Raw genomic sequence first — 26,918 nt, 5'->3', positions numbered from 1 at the left:
CTACTACTCCACGTCTCCGAACACGTACCCGTTCTTCAAAGCTCCTTTGCCTAGTACTTGCCTCTTGTAAAGGAGGCGCTTGCATGACATATGCCTATGCCGCCGCCGTGCCACGTCAACCTAAGTCTAATTACCCACCCATTATCTTTTCCCCTTTCTTCTTAAACGCGGAAACGGTATTTCTTTATCTCGAATCTTCCACCTGCTAGTCGGGTCGGGTTGCACTTTGCTCGACCGCTACCGGCCACGGCTGGCAGGCGGCTGGTTACACTAACTATTACGCCGTCAGCTACTACGCCGACATCCAGGACGGCCGCCGACACGCAGTCCAGGAGCGGCCGCTTAACAACTATGCTATAATACTCCTAAAGGTTACATATGCAATCCTAATGAATAAGTGGCTTGTGGAGCCCGAACTGAGCGAGAAAGTACAGCCTGATGTTCACTACTTTTTGTAACTCCAGATGAACAATTTATTGTGGAAACAGAGCGGCATCAATCGAGCAAGGTTGCACGGAGATGCAGTGAAATAGCGACGGCTGATTTTGTCATGCGTTTACCTTCAAAAAAAAAAAAAAAAGAAACTTTGAAAGCGACTAATGAGCCTGCGCCCCATGGTATCGTTTTTTTGTTTGTTTGTTTCTGTCCAGTGTTGCACTTTCCTGCGCATTTCCAGTTAGCCTCGCCAATTTTGCCAAACAAACTTCGCCATCTCCGACAGCGGAATTTCAGCTAGAAAATTTTCGGAGACAAAATCATCGTGTTGTGCCGTACACTATTTTGAAGATGATGGACAACTTTCTGCGTAACGCGCCTAATCCCCTAAAATAATTTTGAACGTTTTAAAGACTACAGCGTGTTATCAAGATCGTTCGCGAGTCATCTCACTGCGTTTCACGCAGGAAAGCGCCAAGGCCGCTTGATGACAGGGGTGAACAGATAACCTGGAATAAAACAAAAAAAAAAGAGAATCACTAGCGCGAGGAAGCTTCGCGCCAGTATTTGCTTCCAGCCCCATTTTAAGCGAGCGCCGGTCGGATGCTTATGACGCAAAAGAAAAAATGCCAACACTGTGTTCGCTATAGCGCTTCAAGCAAGCGGCATGCATTAGTCTCCGGCCGTTTTAAAGCTGTTTGTCAGGCCAACTTCACAGTAACGTTTATCATGTCGGGTGAATATGTTGCACGCTCCAGAGCAACGCCTAATACATTTTTGCTTAGTCGTTGCTGGCAGATAAGCATACACTCTGATTACCCCAGCCCCCCCCCCCTCCCCCCTCGCCTGCATTTGCACTGCTTTTCGCTTCATTGCGCCGCATATTTGCTATGTTGGATTTGCCGCATGCGCACGCAAGCAAAAAGGGTTCCCTACGCTGTAAGGCAGGCAGCGACACATGGGTCGGCTTGATCAGCAATAATGGGCAGTATGTCATAGATGGTTCTCGCGGGTTCTTTAAACGCTCCAGTTTGGCAAAGGGATGACAACGCGTGAATAACTTAACAATCCGGACGTCATGAACTACTTCGGCAGTACGTTTTTAACGCAATGAAGTTGAATCGGAACGAATGGAAGGAGCCCTTTCAAATCGAATCAGTATAGCTCCCCATTTTCTGGTTCACACTGCCGCTCCAATCATCATCATCATCATCAGCCTGAATATACCCACTGCAGGGCGATGGCCTCTACCATATTTATCCAATCAACCCGGTTCTGTGCTAGCTACATCCACTTGAACCCTGCGAACTTCTTAACCTCATCCGCCCACCTAACTTTCTGCCGCCCCCTGCTACGCTTTCCTTCCCTTGGAATCCAGTTTGTTACCCTAAGCGACCATCGGTTATCCTTTCTTCCCACCACATGTCCTGCCCATGCCCATTTCTTCTTCTTGATTTCCACTAGAATGTCAGTAACTTGAGTTATGTCTCTGGCCCACTCTGCACGCTTCCTATCTCTTAATGTTACCCCTAACATTTTTCTTTCCATAGCCCTCTGGGTTGTCCCCAACTTAAGTAAAAATCTCTTGGTTAGCCTCCACGTTTCAGCCCCATAGGTGAGTACAGGTAAGATGCAACTGCTGTATACTTTCCTCTTGAGTGATACCGGTAATCTGCTAATGCGCTCCATCCCGATCTTATTCTTTTTTTTATTTCCTTTTCATGGTCCGGATCTGCGGCTACTACCTGTCCTAAGTAGACATATTCGCCTACTACTTCCAGTACTTCACTACCTAATGTAAACTGCTGTTCCTTCCCTAGGCTGTTGAACATTACCTTAGTCTTCTGCATATTGGTTTTCAAGCCTACCTTTCTACTTTTCCTGTCTAGGTAATCAATCATTATTTGCAGTTCATCCCCCGAGTTGCTTAGCAAGGCAATGTCATCAGCAAATCGCAGATTACTGAGGTATTCTCCATCTACCCTTATCTCTAACTGCTCCCATTCCAAGTCTCTGAATACTTCCTCTATACAAGCTGTGAATAGTACTGGGGAGATTGTGTCTCCTTGCCCAACACCTTTCTTTATGGGAATTTTGTTACTTTCTTTATGCAGAACTATGGTTGCTGTGCAGCCACTATATATATCTTCCAGCACTTTCACGTACGGCTCGCCGCTCCAATACCAATTCTTAACAAGCAACACTTATCTTTTCAAGTGCAGTGCTAGCAGTAAGGCTTGGCATGTAATTGCATCAGAGCATTTATTCTGTGACCTTCCGCCCACGCAGCAAAACCTTGCACCTGCTGCTGTAGCTCAGCGGTGCTTACCTTGGAATTCTGGAACCAAAGTTGCGAATCCGATTCCAGCTGCAGCGGCCCTGTTTTGAGGACGGTGAAACTCAACTATTCTGCAAAGGTACAAAAGAAAATACCCAAGCAATTGTTTGAACGAATTATTAAAGTACTAAATCATGCTACGCGGCATATGAATGCGATATATGGCAAAATATATGTCTACGAGCCATCAGCATATGTACGAAATGCTTCTAGAGATTATAGAGCAGCTTACACTGCGTTACTTTGTAAAATTATGGGATGCTATACATTGCATTATTACTCTGCCACGAGCCATGACTTTGCGGTCATATAGGACAGTATTTTTCATCATTAATGACTATAGGTAGCCTTTTACATGCGCTATGACATCCTACACCGGCGTAGCGCAACGTCGTCCGAATTTCGTGTCCAGTACAGACTAAGGCAGAAAACGGCGGGTGGCTTTTGGACTTTGTGGGACGTGTGATACTTTCGCGTTCTAGTCCAGTATTCTGGGAAACCTTTCTACTGTGAGGCAAGTGTAAGATATTATAAGCTACTCTCGATCATGTGTTGAAAAAATTAGCATAGGTTTTCGATGGCTCGCAGTAAGTTAAAACTGCCGTATGAAACCAATGAGCTGCGGTTTCCAAAGTAATTTTGAGATAACTCAGAGGCAAAGCATATGTTCTGAGATACCTTTGATGAACACACAGAAATGGATAAGGGTGATGCGTAGCAGTATTTCGAAGTCCTGCGCTCCCAACGAGTACTAAAGACTTCGTTAGAAAACCTATTGTGTATTGTTTTAAATATTTGTGAGGCCACTGTGTAATATTGTACGATATTTTTATGAACATCTCGACTAAAATGCTATAAGCTTCCGACATGCAGCATAAAAAAATTTTGCTTGTGAGCTTTGTCCGGCACTCAAAAAATAAGTCAGAATGATAGAGGTCACCAATTAGGCCCGATTTTGAAAATAATAGCAAAAACTTGTAGCCTGCCGAAGCCAGATCTGTCGATATATTGATTGATATTGTGAAGGTGATATTGTGAAGGTGTACAAGATGGGAAAAATAAAATGGATTCGAATAATTATTTCCCAGAAAATCTCCAGAATGCCAAGACATGAAAATACGTGCGGGCTAGTACAATGTAAGCGCACGTCCAAGAGTCACGGTGGTAAAAAAAGAAAACAATAGGATTGCACACAGTGGTTCTCACAGTCTACGCGCCTACCTGGAAAGTTAAATCCAACTGTTTCTATTTAAGCTTCTTGTCATCAAAGGCGTGCCAAAAACTTTGCCTTTACCCATCAGAAACATGCTCAGTAACAAACGATTATGATTCTGGATGCTACGTCTTTCAGTTATTAATGTCAAATCCATTATGCAGTACAAAAAACACTTGCCTTTTTTTTTTATTTAGTCTGTATGAAACCCAGTGACGAGGAAGAGCAAGTTCTGTATACCTGATAACTACAGCTTTTTACGCAGTGTATGACACAAAATTACTTGTAAGATTACACTCGCATTTGCACAACAGTTGTTCGCACAAGAAGCTCTAAATCGGGAAATTAAAATGCATGCAAGTAGAAGACGCGGTAAATGACTGCCCAGTTAAAAAAAAAAAAACAAAAAAAAAACAAGTAATGTTTATTTTTTAATAAAAGAGGCTTGCTTTAAAAAAAAAAGCCAGCGAAATGTAGCAAGAAATGTCACCATTGTAGTGTACACCATGGTTGCTTCATAATTTACATGCTCCCAACCTGCCAGGACTTTATTAAGAGGGATTGCCCTCGTGAAGGTGCTCTCACCTTCATTGTCCTCAAGTGAGAATAGAGGTGAAGGCTATGGAGAATAGGCGAGATAAATCGCTGATGCAAGGTTAGCGAGAATGTGAAGCAATTACTCAGGAAGCACAAAACTGGCGCCCTCCTGCACCAGGCTACAGCTAACGCTTCTTTGTATCGCAGTATTTGAACATATATAACGCGAAGCGTATGTTGCTAGTTTTGCCGAAAAGCCATTTCCGTCGCCATTATACACCGTTGTCGTCGGCGTAAACAAAATTGAGAAAAATGGTGGGGTTGAAAATATGCACATTATTTCATATTAAAATTGTACCCTAACCATACCTTTGCGAAGGGTTCAAGGTGGTTTCATTTAGCACCATTCTTTTAGCTAAGCTGGAGGCTAGTTTCCGATAGGGATTGGAACCGACGACAAGTGTAGGCGGAGAAGTGAAATACTGCGCCTTCCTTTCCCCTAAAAACTACTTGACCAAAAGTAATCTAAAAGTATTCGCAGAATTAAAACGCGCTGTTAAGACTGAGACAAGTACTAAGCATATAATAAAAATATAATATTATATTTAATATTGCGAATATAATAAAAATATTCGCATGAGCAAACTCTCTGCCATGGCGGAGCCAATCTCATATGAGTATTTCTAACGAAGAAAAACTGATTTTTTAGCGCCCGGCAGCGCTAGGAAATCCGAAGCTTTTTTTTTTTTTTTCCGTGCGCAACCGATACTGATTGCGCGAGGAACTCCGGAGGTATATGATGCAAGCCCAATGTCCGCTGGTGATATGCCACTGTAAATGCAGCAACCAATTCGAAAACCATGCGCTGTTTTCCCTAGCTAGGGAGTACGTGTCCTTTCATTGCTATTAAATGGTATCTGTTTCGAGCGTCTGAAATGCATATACTACGTTTTATGGCTATGCCACAGTGTTGTATAGACAAGTAACGGTGTTCATATCAAACTTTTCGAAAAAAAAACTTCAGGAAGGCTGCCTTTTTCTCTTTCAGTAAACTAAAGCTACTTTTATTCCTAAATCTTGCTTTATTCGCTTTTAAAGTGCGTTAAAAACAGGATATCACACAATCAAAGACGCCGCAATGCTTGCAACGGCGCTGCACTGCCCAGCGCTGCTAAACGCAAAAACGGTTTTTGGCACCTACGGTAGATGTCACCCGTGTTTGCTTACTTTATTTATTCACTTCCTTTTATTTAAAGCTATTTTAGTACCCTCAGTTATAATTTTAACCAAATCTGTGCATCTTAGGTAGTTATTGAATCGGGAATCGATTCATTAATAAATATAATTAATGAATCGTAGCTGCATAGAATCACTATACTAATTGTATGTCGTGTCCACGACGTCAGTGTTTGCAGACGCGATCTACCACCGAGAAAAATGACACTACTGTAGGAGAAAAAAAAGTTTTAAATGTTACAGCCGTCTCTCTAAGCTCCACAGCCGGGTGTTCGTTAATGTGGGGATGTAGCTTTAGAATTAAAGGAATATAGACACCAAATTTTGGTGGCATTTTTCTTACTGTTAATGATACGTAAGACATTCCTGTACATTGATCCGCATGCAGTTTTCGCCTACGACCGCTAAATAATTTACAATAATATTTCCTTTTCTTACCAGGTTCGGTTTAAGTAGGCGAGAGACGGCTGGAAAGTCACAATCAAGTCTTGACGAGCAGAATGTAAAAACAGTGATACAATTGCCGTCTTTTCACTTGTAGTGATTCCAGTAGGCTCGCTTTATCGTTGTAGTGAATTGAAACGACACAAAAACGATTATGTCGCTGTTTTTTATTTCATCCCTCACGTTACCTATACTTGACTTTGACGTCACAGTCATCGCTCGGCTGTTGAAACCGAAACAGATCACTAAAAACATTCGATTATGAATTTTTCAGCAGTCGTAGGCGAATATGACATAGTGATCTGTGTGCAGTAATGTCTTCATTACAAATGATAAAACACCAACCCAGAAATTAGGTGTCTGTACTTATTTAAGCAAGGAAAAAGTACATGAAAACTTCGGCAGACTGTCCCTATAAGAAATGGTTTACCAAGATCCTGGACGCAGATATTTAGCACGTTCTAGTTGTTTACCAATCATGAATCGACCAAATTTGTATATTATAATGTCTCATTTGGTTGCACCTGCACTTGGACACGCCGCGAAAGGACTACTATATTTAGATAAAAAAATATTATTTTCACCTAACATGTTGAAACTGCTTGCCACCCATTGTGATGCACAGCAGATTGCGCCTTTTAAAGGAGTTCTCAATAGAAATAAGTATATCTCAGGAATATTTCAAATGACATCTTGACTCGCTGCTCCAGTTTTTCGAGGTTCGCCAGCTCCGTCTTGAAAGCATCTTTCTTAGCGTATCCCCAGAGGAAGGTATCTAGTGGGGACAATTCGGGTGACCTAAGAGGCCAGGGTGCTGTCCCACGCCCAATCCATTGGTTCCGGAAGGTGCTATTCAGGAGTTGCAGGGTCGAAAAAAAAAAAAACTTTTGGCGGGGCTCTTTCATGCTGAAGCCACTTTTTTTTTTTTCAGCATGACCAGGGGTAGTTCTGAGGGATATTGAGAGGCGGCGCTGTGTAGAACATAGTGTGTAGTATTTTTCACCGTACGGCTTCCGTCGTTGTAGCCACAGTACCGACAATACGGCCTTCATAAATGCCAAACCAAACATTTGCTGACCATCTTATTTGGTGGTTGAGCTGACGTAGCCAATGTTGCTTCTTGTCGCTCCAATAATGGGCATTGTGCAAATTGACATTCGATCGAGTATCTGCGAAATTAGACCTTGTCCAAATCACTTTGTGGTGAAATTCCGGCTCTTCATCATATTTAATTAGACACCAGTTGCAAAAATCGAGCCTTCCTAATAGTCATTCGGTCTCAATCCCTCTTGAATACACACATGGGTGGTATTCGTGCCTTGAAAGTAGATGACCTCAAACTTAAGTCAGACTTGTTCTGTACGCGTTGGCGATTTCCCTCACACTTGCTTCCAGCCTGACAGAAACATACGCTAGGACATCAATGTCACACTTATCTGCTGCATTCCGTGGTTTGTGCCTTTTCTGAACATGGACTGATTCAGTAGTCTTAAATCGATTAAAAAATTGATATGAACGTGGGACGAGTCAACACACGACTACCATGTTGGCCAGCATACCAATATGGATACCTGCTCGGCGTTAATTTCAGCGCTGGCATCCTGAGGAATGAAATATTGGAGTTGCGCTGGCGCGACAATTGCACGATTCATACGAGGCGGCGTGACGTTTTAATCCTATAGGTGGTACTTCTACACATTAAAATGATTTGAAAAATATCACTGCAATGACTTTGTCACGCACGCACATCGAATGCAAATGTCTGTGCTCTTTGAGAAACTGGACCACACACGTACAAACATAGACACAAGGACAATTTATTAATAACATAATGTCCCTAGGCTGCTTGGCCTACTTGCCACTCGGAAAAATCCTTTCTTTTCTCGGACGCGGTTCCAGACACGCAGCGATTAAAGGAAAGCACAAAGTCAACGTACGGTGAAGAAAGAAGAAGCGCCTGAGCTGATACGTGTCCGCTTAGAGCTCTGTGTTTTTATCTGGTTTCGCCTATTTACTGTCGTTTTGTGTGGGTAGGACAGTGCCCTCCGTGAGAACGAATGCCGAAGACGCCCCTGTGGAGCGATTTCCGCCTCGGTGGACCCTTTCTCAAGTAAGAAAGTCCAACCGAATCCCTCAGGCGCAGGCTAGGCTTAGCTCGGCGCTGCCGAACGAGGCTGGGCTACGCGCCTGCATGGAGTCTGCTCCGCCGACGACAGCTGTGCGGATTTCCGCTGTGTTACAACCTGACGCAGCATCTAGGTCCACGCAATCATCAACGCCTACATGCCCCCAGTCTGCTTCGTCTTCGGATGGAGCGACTGAGGCTAGTACCATGGATTGGTCCGCTGCCTCTGTGCCTGTAACCCTCCCTCAATGAACTGGGCCCGTCGCAACGGTTCAGTCTTTCCTTCCAAGGCCAACTACAGCGTGTCAGCCTCTGACACCACCACAGATGCCACCAGTGAGTCGAGCCTCGCTTCCACCTGCTGCTAACTCGTTCCGCTTCACCATCAAGCCAACATTGCGCTATGATATAACGACTATCCCTCCCCGGTGTGTCCAAGCCACAATTGACCAAGTTCTAGGTTCTACTAACTACTGTGGATTTGTCGTCCATCGCCCATCGAACACCATTACGGTGAACTTGCCATCCTTGGTGGACGCCCAGAAAATGTGTGCAGTTACCAAATTCCCCTGGATGCGAATGAGCATGTCCCAGTGCAAATATTATTTGCCCCTGGCCCTGACACCCTCCGCTGCGTCGTTTACCATGTCGACAGCAGAAGTTCTTCTGAGGAGGTGCGAGCAAACTTTCGCTGTTCAACTCACGCAGTGTTGCAAGCACGGCCTCTGGGGAATACATACCTACTCACCCTACAAGGCCCGTTGACTCTGCCTGAGTACCTAGCCTATTATGGTGCGATTATCAAACCACAGCCCTTGCGACCTCGTCGTATATTTTGTTATCACTGCCATAAAGAAGGGCACATGCAAAATACCTGCCCTAATCCGGCAGCTGTGGCCGACATGAATGAACCAATAGCGCTTTGTGCCCTATGCAAATCGGCGGACCATGACATGCGCTCCCCCGCTTGTCCAAAGAAGAAGCGAACGAGGCCGTCGCGCAAGCCGCCTGGGAAAGCAGATATTCCTACAAGTAATCGCTTCGCTGCTCTTACATGTGACCAAACCGACTTCCCTGCACTTCCTTTACTTGACCCACTTGATCACCATACGTCTTCTCAGCATCGTTCATACGCACAAGCGACTCACCCTCGTGGTTGAAATGGTACACCAAAACGGCCAGTGCACCAATCACATGTGGATGCCGCAGATGAAGACGCTGTTTTAGACAATGTCATTGCAGAGGCTCGCCAACGTCTAGACGAACTCACCTAGCTCCGACAACAGCGTCGCTCTCACTCCTCTCGAAGAAGTATAATACCTCGTGATAAGATTTCAGATGAATCACCTCCAATAAGCATCAAACCCCAATCACGTGCAGACAACCCGTTAACCCCGACTACCCCGACAGTGGATAAAATATTAGCCCTTATGGAGCAGGTGACCTCCCTCATCGTAGAAGCTCTTCGACCTCGCAATGGATAATGCACTGTATCTGGTGGTGCAGTGGAATTGTCGAGGCTTTGCGGATAAGGCCTCTAAAGTGAACATCCGTCTTCGCGACAAAAAGCTAAAGGCGTGGGCTTTCCTACTTCAAGAGAATAATTCACTTCCTCGCCTTTCAGGATTCTGCGCTTACCATTCACCTTCCATTTCTGATCACCGTTGTATCACCTCTTCTCTCAGCCCAGGTAAATCTGCAATTTATATTCACACTTCAGTTCCCCACACACCGATCGACCTTTCACGGTGCTGTAACACACGCCAAGAGGTGGTAGCACTCCTAGTTAAGCCTGTACGCACGCCACTTATACTAGTTTCCTTTTATGGCCTTCCTGGTTCCGCATCTCCTAATCTTCGATGGGTTCATTTTCTGCGTTTTACCTACTCAGGTATCCCTATTCTAGTCGGTGGAGACTTCAATGGCGCACACACCTCGTGGGGTTACCCATCGGATTCTCCCAGGGGTGCACACATCCAGGGCAGCTTTTCAGATAATTCTTTTCATCTTTTAAACCACCCGCATACATCTACCCGTCCACGTGGATTCACCTGATTTGACTTGGTGGTTAGGCCTTGGTAGCTCTCGTTGGGCTGTTGAACCAGATACCTGGGGTAGTGATCACAGTCCTATCTTTATCTCTCTCACTTCTTCGCGGATACGTAAAATACGCCGTAGCGTACGAATAACATCATGGGACTCTGTACGCGCAGACAATCGCTTATCTGATTTCACCCCATCATCAGCATTGTCTACTCTCTCTGCTGTTCTTGCGTCCCACACAATTACCACCACTGTAAATGAAGACGAGCCAAACCCGGACATCCACCTCCTGAATCTTTGGGCTGTGCGTCGCTAGGCGGATCATTATGCTGCTCGTAACCCCGATTACCCATCGGCTATCCCCGCTCTTCACCGGGCTACTGCACGTGCGAGGCGGTATGAAAAGCGTCTAGGAAGGCAACGTTGAGCTTCATGGTGTGAGCGCCTGTCCTCCAAGCAGGGTAATCGACAACTTTGGCGAGTGTTTCACGCCATGGAGCGCTCTTCTCAAGTTTCTGATTACACAGAGAGCATTCGCCTTGCGATGAATGTAGATGAGGACACATTTGCAAAACAGGCGGACAGACAGTTTTTTCCACACTATGATTCCACCTCGACTTCTCCACCTTGCTTACCGGTTACCGAACTTCCCGATGAGATTACTTCTGACCTAATCATGGCAGAGCTTCTGGCCTCCATTGAACGCATTAAATCTAACTCTGTTCCCGGACACGACAGCATACCTAACTCCTTATTCCGCAACTTGGAAGGGACTGCTTTGCAGGCCCTGCTTGATGCATTCAATGACGTGTGGCATTCTGGTGTCATGCCGGACGAGTGGAAGCATTCTATTGTTATTCCAATACTGAAGTCAGGTCATCCTCCAGTATCTCTCTCGGCCTTTCATCCAATTTCCTTGACGCCAACAATCTGCAAGCTTTACGAAAATATTCTCGCCACTCGCTTATCGTGGTGGTTGGAATCCCATGATTGTTATCCAGAATCCCAAATTGGCTTCCGCCCGCAAATAGGAGGGGATGACGGTCTTGCTACTTTGGCTGCTGACTTGCTTCACCACTCTCTGCACAGTCATCTTGTTAGAACTGTGATCGCTACAGATATAACAAAGGCATATGATAACATCCTTCACTCAGCCATTCTTGCCTCCCTACAAACTCTTGGTCTCCCTCTCAGGTTTCTCCTCTCCATTCACTCGTTTCTAACAAATAGAACGTTCAGTGTGTGTGTCCATGGCAAGCCCTTTGGTCACTTCCCCTCAAACAGAGGAGTGCCCCAGGGCTCCGTTCTCGCCCCTACTATATTTAATGTGGCCTTCATTCCACTTGTTCCAGCCCTAGAGGCCATCCCTTCTATACGCGTGCTTGCGTATGCCGATGATATAGCCTTACGGTGCTGTCACCCAGATACGTCTGTCCATCAGGCGGCCCTCCAGCATGCGCTGGATGTATGGACATTTCGCCTCCCTCCTTTGGGTCTAACTCTTTCGCATGCAAAATCCTGTTTCATTCGCATTGGAAATAAAGCTGGCTTACGGAAAAGTCAAACTATAAATTTTATGATAGATAATACCCCGATTCCTCAGGCCCAAACCGTTCGCATTCTTGGTCTTCTTCTTCATTCCTCTGGCACTGGCAACCTGTGGCTGACAGCCATCCGTAAGTCCACTCACGCTACTCTAGGTCTGATCCGTCGCATAGCTATGCGCTCTGGCGGCGCGCGTGCTCACACAGCCCGTCAGCTTGTTCGCTCTGTCCTCCAGCCGCGAATAATCTACCAGGCACGGTTTCAACGTCTCACCCGCAGACAGTGGGAATCCCTTGAGGCCATCAATCGTGAGGCTATGCGTGCAATAACATGTCTTCCCCGCCTAACACCCATACCAGTACTTCAGGAGTACGCCCAGCTAAATACGCTCAATGAACTCGTTGATCAGTGGATGGCAAACAGAGCTCGCAAACAGTCTTTACAACTCCATCGTTTAAAGACACTACCTCCATGGTCGTACTGCCAGCTCACGGACAATCGCCCCACTGCTTCCCCGTCGGTATCATCCGCACATTTGCCTGAAAGGGTGTATATTATATACCGATGCATCACATACTGCAGAGCGAGGAGTTACTTCTGTGTATAGTCCCTCTCATCCGCATCTGAACACTCACGTGACATATACCGCGGATACGTGCACCGCTCTGGCACTGAAACTTCAAGCCATTAACAATGCCATATATTCCCCTCCGCCAGTTCCAACATTCAATGCAGTTCATCTTTACACAGACTCTCTCACTGCCCTTAAACAGCTTAAAGCAGTTCGACGCACATTCCAAATAACACAGTCCATTCATTTGCTCTGTTCAAAGTACCCAAGTCCTGTGCGCATACACTGGATTCGCGGCCATGCTCGCGATCCACATAATATTCAAGCGAATGCTATGACGCACATAAACACATCAGGCGATCCACCACCTTCTCCTCTTCCCTCAGATCCGTTCCTGTCCTACGTTTCCGATTCTCAAATTCTGCGTCAGCGAACACGCGCTCTCAATCCTCCGTGTTCGCACCCTCTCCCCCGTAGTCTTACTCGGCAGGAGGAGGTAACAGTGCGCCGGATCCGGGCAGGGGCGGCTCTGACCCCATCTGTTCGACATCGATGGCGGGATAAAGATCTACCAGTGACTGACAGGTACCCTCACTGTGACACTGCACCTGACGTCTGCGATGTGCGTCACTTGTTGTGGACGGGTCCATGAACGACTCACATTAGACAACGGATACTAATGAAGGTGGGCCTGCGGTGGAATCGCGATTGTGATTATAAGAAATGGACAACTGACAATCGTTACACGGCCAACCCCTGCGAATACATAAGCGCAACTGGACTTCACTCCTTCTTTTAGCTTTCTATCTCCAGCATCCCATTCCCCCTTTCTCAACTTATGCCTTGTGGCAAACTTTTCGAAAAAAAAAAGAAAAAGTCAACGTACTGAGTAAATGAATGCATGGCGACGCCTCAAATCGAGCCCGTCAAGCAACCACACCAGAACCATCAGGACTCTCAACATCGACGTTCCCGTTCCTCATGATGACTACATTGTTTCTTACGCTGAATGACGAAGCAGACGATAACGCTGGCCGCTGTCTGAGCTAAGCGCCGAGGTTCCCTAGCCAGGGAAATTAACGCGTGCGTTTCTAATTGGGCGCCGCATTGATTACGACACCTCACCAACGGACGGTGGTATTGCGTCATACTTCCGGCGCTCCTTGTGTGCTCAGTTTCGGTTGCGCGCGGCAAAACGCGGCAGAATTCCTCGCGCTGTAGGGCTCTAGAAAATGTTTTCTTCCTTCAAAACTGATAATGCATCGTTCATTGACAGCATCAAGCTCCCATTCGAAATAATCCTCTATCTACGATAATAAAAAAAGTTTCTTAGGGCCTTGGTCTAATTAAAATGAATGAATATGGGAGTTTTGCAGCATATTACGTCCTCCGTGGCAGAGAGTTTTGTCAGTACAAGTAGATGTAAGCATTTTGAAAGTTTGAATGTTTGTAAGTTTCGTTTATTATGCAAAGAACGAGTAAAAAAAGTAAAACTTAAGATACCCAACAGAATTTCGTTTCAGGGTCCCAAATAGATAATAGCGGCATTATAGACATTATAGCGGCAGCCCCTCTACGAACACAGACAATCTGACTATTAATTGTTTAATCACGAAAGCTTCTAACTCAGCAGATTGAATACAACTGACAAAGCTATTAATACAGGTCAATAAGGGGTAGGCGTCCGAAATAAGGATGTGTGCAATACGGAGAGAATTGAGCGTGCTCTAAATAACAAATGCAGCTTAACTGCGCTCAAGAGATAATCGCATGTATGCACGAACCAGAAGTAAAGACTAAATAAATGAACGGCAAAGTCATTACCAATATGGATACGATACATACTTAATGGAGTCGACTACTTCTACAGGGATCTATACAGTTGCTCATGTAGTCAGGAGGGGCATTAAGAATTCAGTATTTGTAGAGAAGTAGTCGTCGTGTCCCTTAACAGACAAGGCAAAAAAAGACCTATACGCAATGCAAGGGGGAAATGCGCAGGTGACCGCCGATGTGTTTAAGGATGGTGGGGAGATTGTGCTAGAAAAGCGGGCTGCTCTTGATACTATATCCCTAGCGACCTCGAGCATAGGGGAAGAGTGGAAGAACGCTAACGTCCTCTTCCTCCACAAGGAGATCTACACCTAGGACAACAATTTCAGAGAGATCAATTTGATGTCCGTTGTCTACAAGGCAGTTAATAATGTAGTCTCTAGTAGAATCAGGACAATGTTAGCCTTTCTTAACCAAGTTACCAGGCTGGCTTCCGTAAAGGCTACTCAGCAGTAGACCGTATTCACATATCAAGAGACTAATATGCAGCCTAAGCAAGCCCTATATACAGACTACGTATAGATTACGAGAAAACATTTCATGCTGCTGAAACATCCAGGAAATCAAACTAGCGCACTTCAAAACAAAGACACAGGAAGAGAACGACAACACAGCGCTGAACTAGGCGAGATGGGTCGGAAGAGAAACACAGAAAAGGGCCCGAGGAACTAGAAATGTAGCTTGCAAGGGTGGAAGAACGGGCTAGTTGGTAAATCATCTTGGAAATCAAACTAGCGGACTTCAAAACAAAGACACAGGAAGAGAACGACAACACAGCGCTGTGTTGTCGTTCTCTTCCTGTGTCTTTGTTTTGAAGTGCGCTAGTTTGATTTCCGAGATGATTTACCAACTAGCCCGTTCTTCCACCCTTGCATGAAACATCCATGCAGCCATCGCAGAATTCGTACTTAGAATAGGGAGGGAGAGCTACAGCTAACTCAAACACACAATAGAGCTTCCTCGCTTATGTTACCATCTATTGGACGATGCGCACTAAGCTTAGCAATGGGGAAGGAAGGAGAGGAGGCTCGCAGTCTCACAAAGAAGTCGCCAAGGTAGTGATGAATGCGGTAACCTTATAGCGGAATACCCATAAGTAGGACTTTCCACGAATTGGAGCGCGCATTCATAAAGGGCTAGCGGGCGAAGCCGGCCATTCTTCATACAGGTCTACGATGGACAAATGTAATAAACAAGCAAATCCAGCCTCGCAGTAAAGGTCGAACAGAGGCCGTCCTTGACCCGCTGCAGCCCCCTGCCGGAGCGAAAGAAGGGGAGAATAAAGCGCAATCAAGAGTTTATTACTGGCCTAGACACATGGTACCGTACTCCGCTAATCACGACCCACGAGCCTGGCACGCGCGTCCTTCCATGCTAGCTCGGAGTTACATGCAGTACGCACCGCAGGGAAGCGAAGCGCTCGAAACTCGCCGCAAAACCTCGCTGTTCATTTTCGCTCTAAGAACACTGCTTTGCTAAAAGTGCGGGAAATAAAACGATACGTAGTAGTATAGTAGCTACGCCTTAATTTAGAACATGGGGGGATCTTTAGCGCCCAGAGCAAAATAGCCATACGTGCGTCTTGCCGATTCAGCTCCATCGAAGTGAGCGGCCCGCGGCTGGTTTGAAAGGCTTTCCTCAGGGTCAAAACGACTTAACATCCGAAGCAAGAAGGGAACGAGCTGCAGTGCGAGCATTTTGTATCTCGTCCCAGGCCAGCATTTCTCTCTGTTTTCGCTTTCTGTAGCCGCAAGCAATTCATTTCCTTTGCACTGCTGTACAACAGTTCTGATTGAACGGTGAAACTATATTGTGCCGTAATAGCCATCAGCAGCCGCCTAACTATCAACACTGCGGTATTGAGGCCTCCGGCTTTTACCTCTAATTAACCCTGTCATCGCTACCTCAATATCCCTGCAAAATGTGTAATCTCATCCGCCCACCCCATTGTCTGCCGTCGCCTGCCGCATTTTTCGTCTCCCAGAATCCACTCCGTTCCCCTTAGGAACTGTACGCAAGCTTGCATTCGCGTTACACGCCTTGCCCAAGCTCATTTCTTCTTATTTTCGTCTATGACGTCAGCGACTCCCTTTTGCCCTTATCCATTCAGCTCCTTTCATCTGCCTTGAAGTAGCACCGACCATTTTGCTTACCTTATTACGCTGCGCTGTACTTATTTTTAAGCATTTTCGGTATCCTTCGAACTTATGCATCTTAGGTGGGTGCTGGTAACGTACACGCTTTGCTCAAGAGGCGTACTCTGTAAGCTTATTTTGATCGCCTGTGACCACCTGCCTTTTGTTCTCCTATTTCACTCCCGTTCGCAGCATCCGTGGTTATGATACTTCTCGCTGCGGCGTGCCACAAGACAATCCCGAGTAGAACGAGTAGAAAATAGCCACACGCAATGAACGAGAACCGAACAGGGGTTGAGAGGCAGCTTAAGTTCACTTCTTTTTTTTTAGAACAATATGATGAATGCTTCGTCGGAAGTATATCACCGCCACGCAAGAGCATAATGGAGGGGTGCCTATGGGTAGCTGCAATTTACAGATGTTAACTATACAAGTAATATGGTTAGATATCTGGCTGCTATCAGACGTTCTCGTATTTCGTAAGCACCTCTCAGGGTTGCAGTTTAAGAAGAACAGAATCTTCTTGGCGTTGCGATGCGACCAGTTGTGCCACGGTCCCGGCGCGCAAACCTGTGGGAGGCAAGGAAGAACGCAGTTGTGCCGAAAGTGCACTTATACCGAACTGCGACGTTTCAAGCAACCGTTGCTACGCCCGGGCGATTGCTCGCTGCTGCAGCCTTCAAGGCGGGAGGTTAATTTCTCCCATCTATTTCGTTTATTAAAGAAAGCGGGAGGGGGAAGGTGCAGTGCGAGGGAGAGGAACGCCGCAATGCGTAAAACGGGTGCAGTGAATATTTGATGAGTCTGTTCTGCGCGTATAGCCAACGTCGGACGCTAGCAAGTAAACGAACGTCTCCGGTTAACCGAGGTGCTCAAGGCGGCATCCACGAAGATGCAATATTGGCTATAACGGAGAAAAAGCCCTCACCGCACCGCGTGATCCCTGCATTCAATGGCCAGAGCAGCGTGAGGAGTTGTGCCAACCATAAAGCGAACGTGTTTTGAGCTCCCCAGGCTATAGGGCAGAGAAGAAAACGAGGCGTCGAAGCATGCCGCTGCGGGATGGGTGCTCCAAATGCGGTCCAATTACCAAAATGGCCGACTCGTGTCTGGCGAAAAAAGAAGCGACCTCGCTCCGGAGGCGACCACGCTTACACTTGGGGTCTTTGTTACGTGCAGCTAGGGGGAGGGCAAAGTGTGAGCAGTTTGGGCGACTTCCGTCGAAGTTCTTCCATCTCCCACCAGAAATTATTAGTGGATGACTGTCAAGAAAAACCGTCAGTACTATTATAGCGCCCGCCGACGCTATAAAGCGGAGATGCTGAGGTCAGTGTTAGAGGAAAATAAAGATGTACAGCGTCTGCTCGGAGCGCAAGCACTGCCCGGGCTGTTCAGAATGAGAAGCCTGCCACGCTGGTCATCTTGCTCTGGTGCTCCGCTAAGACCCTGCAAATTTGCAACACTATCAATATGGCTCCATATAAATGGAGCCATATCACTGTATTAATGTACCATGTGTTCAAGCTGAATGTAACCAACAAACGGGCTGACGCCAGCTCGTTCGGTCATCTGGACGCACTAAGAATGTAACAGCGCATTTGTTTGTATTCTCTTCCGTCCCGTTTGTAAACACGTTTACGAACGGGACGGAAGAGAGTACAAACAAATGCTCTGATCAGCCACCAAATGCAACCAAATAGGGGAGGCAGCATTACAAAGAAAATATGGTGAGCTTGTACACTAATGATCAGTCATGTCAGGTATTTCTGAACAAAGCCACTATTATCGCCCGATATAGACATCGAATTTCACGGAGTGCTTCCCGGCCATCTCACTCAGAGCGATGCACTCCTACATCGTTCTCTACACTGATGTAGGGAACGATGTATACCAAGTTCCCACTTATTCCTAAATCGTTCTGAATGCAAGGATAGTGATGCCTTTCTAGATACGACCATCGCTTCATAAGTTGCAAGTTTTGCAGAAAAATGCCCTGTGTGCCATTACAAATTAGGCATATATATACAGCTCACTGTGCCGCTTTATTTTAAAAAATTCGAAGTTATAAAAAATAGATCTGCTCTATGGCTATCAGCTTTTAACGACATTTAAACAGGAACTGCGCAAGCACATTACCTCCTTAAGTAACAAAGCTGACATAAAACACTTCATCTCGCTCCGCACTTTCGTGAACTCTAGCATGTACGTACGGTCAGATACCCTGAAGCCAAAAAATTTTCTTCTCATCTTCAAAATAGAGCTATCACGCCATCATTGAAGACCAAATGGCATTAAAATGTTACGAAATTATTTCTTATCAATGCAAGAAATTACCTCATAGTATTTCACTGCCCTTTAGTCTTTAATGGCGCTGTGACGGTCTCATTTTGCGGCTGAGACGAAACCTTCTTGGCTTCAGAACTTTTGACCAAGGCTGCACCTCTCTTCCATGCCAATTATTGTCTACATATGCCGCAGTTTAGCATTCTGTGTGCATTACATAACTTTAACTTTAAGCTTACATTAGACCATCTCCGTCCGTCATCAAATATTGTTTTGCATGTCGTGTTTAATTGATCAAGATATCTTTTTTTCTTTACCTCTCTTCGTAGTTGCTTCGTTTGCCTTTCCTTGTTTTTCGTTTTGAACGCAGTATTCAACCTTAATGTTCTTCAGCTGATTCTGCTGCCCTGTTCGCCAACATTAAGGAGAAGGAGGGCCCGTCAAGCTGCATCACATGTAGTTTTTTTCCCTCCGCCGTGTCGCTTTTTTCGATCTGCTATGTGAGGTGAGATACAGGGGAATTGAATGTGAATTGAAGGTGAATCGAAACCAGCGGCAGATTTAAACAAGATTTCATGATTGATTTCAGAAGCATATGACAAAAAATTACTGCCTATCTCGTAACCGATAAAAGCTAGCGGTCTTCAGCTGTGGCGCGTTAACCCGCAAAGCGATCGCTTTCCGCTACCCCTCCTTTCATCAGGCTTCATTGCTCGGCTCAAGAGCTGTGACGGTGATGGCATAGAAATGGGAAAGGGTGCATAAGCGTACTCCGTCACGACTTCACGCAGGGCTGACAAGAATGTAGAATCTGCGCGCTCGAGCGCTTCCCGCCCTGTAAAGGGGGAAATACCTTGGGCTGACGCCGCAACATAGTGAAAGACAATTACAAATTCCTGAACGCTCCTAAAGCAGCATCGGGCGATTTTATACTTCTGTGAGTGCGTGTCACCATGACATCATCCTTGGGAAGGGCGTGGAAATAGTAGAGAGCCTATCAGATACAACCTATCATATAACTGCGCCATCACCACCAATAATTATGGGCGTGCCATTGACCTCGCAATGTTTTCTCCTGTCATTCGTCTTACGGCGCAGAAGCGCCTGGCAGTCGACATTCGTGGGATATTATCAAACATCTGGAAGGCTGTGCTTATATATATGGCCCAGTTCACCGACAGAGAGAGAGATAGGGGGCAGAAACGTTGATTTCCCGATCCTGGTCTGGGTCGCCGTCTCAAGTCGCAGAATTGGCCCCTGCACTCTCTGAGCTTTGCATTGGCTGCTTTGGCTGTGTCAGGCAGAGTTCGCCTGCATATTGCCTCTGGGTCGTTCATTCCAAAACATAACATTCCAAAACATACCCCCCCCCCCCCCCCCCCCACTTGATCTTGTCGATTGAATGTATGGCTCTTTATTGAACTCGCTAAAGTAGTTACTCTCAATAACTTTAGCGAAAAAAAATTTCTTGGTCATGTGACAGCCCTTCGAATTTCTCAGAGGAGTGCGAAAGGTGGTCTCAGTGACAAATTCACTAAAAATCAAATATTTTACTTTTGCTTTTGGAATTTCTTACAAGTAATGAATATGCATTTCAGGTTTTTAATCGCACAACAAATTTGTAGTGAGAAGTATTGGGGTGGTTTTATTTTATTAGTTTTCAGCAAGAAACACTGTATTCGCAGTTTTCTTATACTCTTTCGCGACATTTTAGAGTAACATCACATATTTCGCAGCTTTTCCATCATATGTGCTATCCAAGTGAATGGTGGAAGCGATATACAACACATTATGCTTCAAAATATAAATGCCAAACATAAAAAAAGGGTATTGTGTCGCGTTTTCGGGCACACATTTCGTGTAGAGGTGTTATTAGTAAAAATATACCTAAATTATAATTTAGTTCACAGGTAGCTTTATTGAAATTTTGCTCAACGATTTTTATCGGAGCCTTCTTTTGTTTTAAGCCAGAAAAAAAATAGACGTTCAGCGACGCACCTGGAGCCATGGCTGTCCCGCACTGCCACTGCACTGCAGAACAGCGTGATGGCGCAGCTCAAAATTCTAGTTTGGGTTCAGACGACCAATCGGGTCGAAGGGGGTATCAAGTTATTCACCGCGGCCACCTCTGCAATCTGCTTTCTCGTGCCCTCCCCCCCCCCCCCCCCCCTCTACTCTCTGCCGGAGCCGACGCAGTTCGCTTTGCTCCAGATTTTGTAACGGAAGTTCGGCACTTAATAAAGAAGGCTCCATACAGCGCTTATCCCAAATACAGAATGAATATATTTGGACTTATCAGAGGAGCAAGCAGCGTAGTCAGGTGTTTTATTACAATATTGTCCCAGTAAATATGGAGCATGAAATACTTTAATAACATGAGTCTATACAATATTTTCAGTGATATCGTTTCTGAGCACTCTTGCTTTCCATAATTAGATGAATGTAAAGAACCTCGCCGCGCGCCTCTCTCCCCCCTCGTTGCTTTTGCGGTTCTCAAAGCTGGTGATCCCATTTTTATTGATGATAGGAAGAGAGATGCAGTGGTTTAGTTTAGTTTCTTAGTGATAAATTTCTTTGTAGCTGAGTGAGATGTAGTTATCTTGACAATGAGAGCAGTGGTGAGGGATGATGGTTTTAACGGATGCAAAGCACGTGCACGTTTCACAGGCACATCCACTGGAAACACCTTATTAAGTTTGGCTTCTTTTAATTCAACAGCACTCTCTGGATCCCAAAAGACCTTATGTGTTAGTTTTTGGCCATGTGAACAGCTGGTGGGGAGTGATTATGAGGCCTTCGAAAGACATTTGAAGGCTTACCCCTGAGGCAACGTGCTTTACAATCCCTCCAGTGCCGTCACAAACACCTTTGCCATGGGACGTGGCGAAAACGTTCCACTCATCTGCCAGGTGAATATACTCTTCCTTTTGGTACAAGTTAATGAAGTTCTTTTTATTTTTATGTTGAAACAAGGCGCCATCAGAGAAGTAGTAACCTTTCTTTTTCTTTTTCTTTTTTCTTTCACTGCCGCTAGATCCATCCTTTATTTCTGTTCCCTCCGTACCGCGTCTTCAGCCGCTCCGGTTAAGCCGTCGCGACAGTAGTCGTGGTGTTATCGACCGATTTTGATTTTCATTTTCCAGCTAACACATAGGCTCCGTTGACAACACAAAGCTCCTGGAACACGCATACCTCTTCAATGTTTACTGAAGCCTGCTTCCCGGGCAGCGTACGACTCTTTGGAGCCGGTGGAAGCATGCCGAGCAGTGCAATCTATAGCGGTGCGGCGCTCAACTTGAAAACGGTTTTCTTGCTTAAAACAAAAAAGGATCCGACAAAATTTGTTTAGGAAAATTTAAATGAAGCTAGCTATGAATCAATCTATAATTTATATTTTTACTAGGAATGCCTTTTCGACGTGCTCGGCACACTTTTTTCTAAGTTTCACTTTCTTTTTCTGAAGCATATTGGGTTTAATTATAGTTTAAACTCTTTAAAGAGATAGCGAATATAATAGAGAGGTGGCAATACATGTGATGTTGCTCGATAATGTCGCGAAAGTGCATAAAAATAAGCTGAACAAACAGTGTTTTCGCGATAAAAATGATTAAATAAAACAATACAAAATATTTACGCCGCAAAATTTCTTGATGTGTGACTGAAAACCATAATGCATAATCATTAGGTTTCAATTTCAAAAGTAGAATATTTGAGTTTTTTTTTTCTAAATTGTTTAGTCACACTAACTTTTGCGCTCCTGCGAGATATTTGAAGGGCTGTCACGCGATCAGATTTTTTTTTTTTTGCAAAAGTTATGAATGGCAATTACTTTAGCTGTTTTAATTAAGAGCTCACAAATTTTATTGACGAGATCATAAGGGGTTGAGCGCAAACCCTGGCACGTCTGGCATGGAATGACTTCTCTGTATCCTCACCCTACCTCGGTGTTCGAATAAAAAAATATATGCCTATCTATTTGCTTTAATATACCGAGTCATCGTCCACCAATAGAAAACATTACCCAAGGGCATCGTAAGTTGGGAAAAACATAATCGGGTGTACTTCGCGATTCCAAAAAAAAAAAGAAAGGAAACGAAAGAGGAAAAACTAACATTTTTTTTTTTTTTGTCCGCGCATCTTAATTTTCGAATTCTCGCGACCCCAAGTTAACTGACGGCCTTGAAAAAGAAAAAAATCATCGAGATGGTGACAGTCAGCGTTGGTTTTTTAGTTATTCTTTATTTTTTTTTTTTTTGTCTGCAAGCGCAAGGAGGTCTACGTCGAATAAAAGGAGTAGGTGGTTCAGTCTCCCTGCACTGCGATACGAAGTACCCATACAGACGTTGCCGTAATTCAATTGCCCGGCGACCTCTGCATAATGGCGCCAAAACTAGTTGCTGTTGGGTGGAACAGATGACGCTTTCTTTCGAACCACGTGAAGAAGGGATTTCAGAAAGGTGGACAGCACAGAGAAGGAGGTGGATGGGGAATGCGTACACAAAAGCGCCTACACACAGGTGGTGAAAAATACCTTCAGCTAACAGGCCCAATAACAAGATGGGTCCCCAGGAATTGTATCGCGTAGGGAATCAGTGAGGGGGCGATAAAATAGCACTAGAAATTTAAGGTGTCGGAAACAGATTTCGGAAGCAGGGAAGGAGGAACTGTACTTGGCTGCTGCCAATCGCCGGTGACTGATATAGGGAAAAGTGTAGTAGAAAAGGGGAAGGAAGATATTCATTCTGGTTTTTTTTGCGAAAAAAAAAAAAAAAAAAACAGAATGCTTAGGCACCAACTAGCCTGCAAAAGCGTACTCGAAGGAAGATAGCCGGGTTGGAATCGAGTGTTTTCAGGCATGACAGTGAAACCGGGGCTACGCTGCAGAGCGTAGCTTGGTAATGGTAGCAAAAGAGCGGAATGATTTTCTCAATGGTGAGAGCGGAAAACATACTTGGACGGTTGCCGCGTGGAGTTCAGAATATGCAGGCAGTAGCACCCAAGGGTGCATATGATGTGCGCAGCTCCGGGGTGCTCGGAAGGAACGCAGTGGCCGAAATTAAAGTAGTAAACGTTAACGAGGAAATCAGAGAGTTAAGCCAAGAAAATGGCTACGAGGTGTCGGAGTGGAATACACAGAGCAGACCCTGGGAGGGGATTTAAGCGAAATCACACCAATTCTAGAGAAAGGGTGGGCCTTTTACGATGTCGGCGAGGATACAGAGCGTAGGAGCTGACGCAAGTGAGAATGAAAAAGTTGGACTGGAGACCAAGTTCAAAGAGTTGGCCATTAGGAGGTTGATGAAGAAAACTAGGAAAATTAAATTTATTACTAAAATGTTTCATCTTATTGTCAGTTACAAGTGATTTCTTCTGTGGTTTCATGTATCGCGGCGAGTGTTTATCAGCAATGGGCTTAACATGAAGCCACCAACGTAGAGTTAAATCACAAACATGCATGGAGGCACAACATTAAAATGTAACGCTGTCAACTTAAGTTGCTTTCTAAGTAACGAAGTGCTCGGCTTTACATGTTTTGAGGTATATAGATTCAAATGCGGTTTGCTTTTTTTGAACCTGAACGGGACAGGCCACGTTGACTAAGCAAGTTGCCGAAAAAGATAATGTTGGCGTGAGCCGAGAACACTCTCGACTATCTTTGAAGGGCATTTACGAAGATATTTACGAAGAAATACCGCTACACTACGCCAGTAGCATGGCGCGCTTGATTTGCTTGTATATGTCCATCCTATCCTACAATCCTGGTAAAAGCCAAGAACCTTCATTTTTCAACAAAGCTCACGACGAACATGGCCGCACAGCCTGATACATTATTTTGGTAAATATGCAAAGTCGATCGAGCTGAAGTTCATAACTGGTCAGTAACTTATCAGATACACTCTAACCTCGGTCATCTTAGAGCTCAGTTCTGGCTAACTATTTCTAGCCAGGGCAGCTAAGATGCAAACGCCTGAAATATGAAATAAACAAGTCTCTTTCGTCCTGTCCCGTAATGGATTTAGCGAGAGGAAAGCGGCACGTACAAGCTAGGCCCAGTTTTCCCTCTCTTTGCTAGACAGGTCTTTCATTTTAGAGCAGAAGTACCGTAATGCAGAATGCCAACGCATCTCTCTGCGGCCAGCCTGTTCCCCGCAGGCCAGCTATGAAGAGGAAGTTGGCTATTGCTTCTCTGCGCTTCTTTCGGCCCGTGTCTGTGGTTCACGTTTATGTCCCAAGTACGTCATCAAAAGGAAAAGACAAGCACACAGCCTCAGCTGTTCGCTAATGTCTCGTGTTTACTGTTGGGCTTATTGCAAACGCACGGGGGGAACAAAACTTACCGAGGGCCGCGCTAGAGAGCGTAGAGAACGAGCTTCCGGTATCCCATAGCGAGATACAAATACACACAAGAAAGAGGCGACGAGGAACGCAAGAGTTTGGAGAGTATCCCGTATCACGCTCGCATGCTCGGGGCAAATATGCGTTAGCGTCCGGCGTGCAAGTTCATGGCACGTGCGCGCTGAAATCTACACCGAGGAAAGCAAGCGACACGATAAATAACAAAAACAAATGTCGAACTAGTTCGATTTGAAAAAAATCCAGCGTTCGTTATAAAACCCACTATCATGGACAAGTCCGAATCCCTTCTAAACGATGCTTCTTCTCGCGTCAGTGCAATAACATTCGGGTAACGCATCGCTTCATAATATATACTCGGAGGGAAAATGTACCGTAGACTCGATGATATGTTCTACTGCTATTTCTGTCAAAGCTACCGAAGGCTCGTCCCGTCAGCGCGGCTGCTTCGCTTTTGCACCGATTGCTGGCAAAGGGACCGAAGTCCTTACCTGTCGAAATTAATGAGCATGGAGCTAACGTGCATCCGTCTTTGCCAGATCGCTGCGACTCATAAGCACTGGGGTTTATGTTTTTTTTTTTTTTTTACTTTTGCCACCGTAAGTTACTTTCAGAGGCAAAGTGCGAACTCGTGCGGATCTTTCACACCAAAAAGGCAACAGTTTAGGTCCGATTACCTGCGATGATTCCACAGCCTGTCAGAATTAAACCCTCACTATCAGAGACGTGGTCACTCACCACACAAGCTGCCATTGACCTCTTCACAAGCTAGAAGCAGTAACATGTTCTCAAGCGACGATTACTGCGCGGACCTCCGTTGATCACTGTGATGGTGATGGTAGTGCACCCATTGTAGCAGGAAGCCGGTTTAACTCAAAAAAGCTAAAGGCGTTGTCAAAAAATTACTAAATAAGGAAAATAAAGATAAAAAAAGTCACTGTAGTTGCGGCCCTGTCATCCTGAAGTGCATCTCACTGCTGCTCGCAATTACCAAAACTCTAAACGTCCCTTCGTAGCCTCGATCGCATCCACCGAGGCTACCTTCCCACTTGCAAGCCTAAAACCGGGCGCCGCAGTTAAGAACATCGCACTGGCAGGCTGCGAGATAGCAGGACACTCGAGCACTACGTGTTATGTTGAATCGTCTGCCATTCCGCAGAGGACGCACACGGTCGTGAGGTCCACAGTGAATCTCGCTCTCCATCTGCTTGTACGCAAAGCTCCCGAGCGTGCCTCTGCCAGCAATCCACTACCGTGCGAGCTGTAGCACTACAGCCCCATTCGGATGCTGTCCTTTTGCGTTCGGTGCAGGAACAATGACGCTTTTGTAGCGGGAGCTACAATACGACCGCCGCCTCGCCTCTTCGGCGTGATCGCACTTTCGTCGTGGTCGCACCTTGTCCGTGGTCGCACTGACCTTGAGCCGTTGTCTAGCAACAACTAGTAGAAGAAGAGGTCCCAGGAGGCGGTAGCTGGCAGCTGACATGGCCGAGTACTAGCTGGACGTAGGGCTTCCTGACATTACTTTTGGCAGGAGCTGCCAACTCTGGCCTCTCCTTTCATATCGGAGGGTGATATCACAATCAGCCTGCCAGAACCTTTGCATTCACGTTATCCCTCAGCCACGCAGGCACGTTCATACGGCTCGATTAAAGGGTGATATATATTGTTACGTGGTGAGAAGCAGAGACGGCTCAACATGGCGACAGGATGAACGATCATTTTTATGTCTGGCCTAGCGCGAGGGCTCCTCTCGCGCCACGGCTGACCTTCTTCACAACAATATGTTGACTGGTAGCTTACGCTATCCCATCATCACGAAGGTG

The 26,918-nt window shown here is 45.6% G+C and overlaps 1 protein-coding gene across 1 annotated transcript in view; it reads left to right on the top strand.

Moving 5' to 3' along the window:
• LOC146183323 (frequenin-1-like) overlaps positions 1 to 26,918 on the top strand; it is a 398,108-nt gene that overhangs the window by 251,436 nt on the left and 119,754 nt on the right. The gene's annotated exons all lie outside the window — the stretch shown is intronic.

Source organism: Amblyomma maculatum, chromosome 7 (genome assembly GCF_055883805.1).
Source record: "Amblyomma maculatum isolate TAMU_Amacu chromosome 7, ASM5588380v1, whole genome shotgun sequence".
Classification (NCBI taxonomy): domain Eukaryota; kingdom Metazoa; phylum Arthropoda; class Arachnida; order Ixodida; family Ixodidae; genus Amblyomma; species Amblyomma maculatum.
Note: the sequence above shows the minus strand (reverse complement) of the source record. Positions and strands in the feature narration are given on the sequence as shown.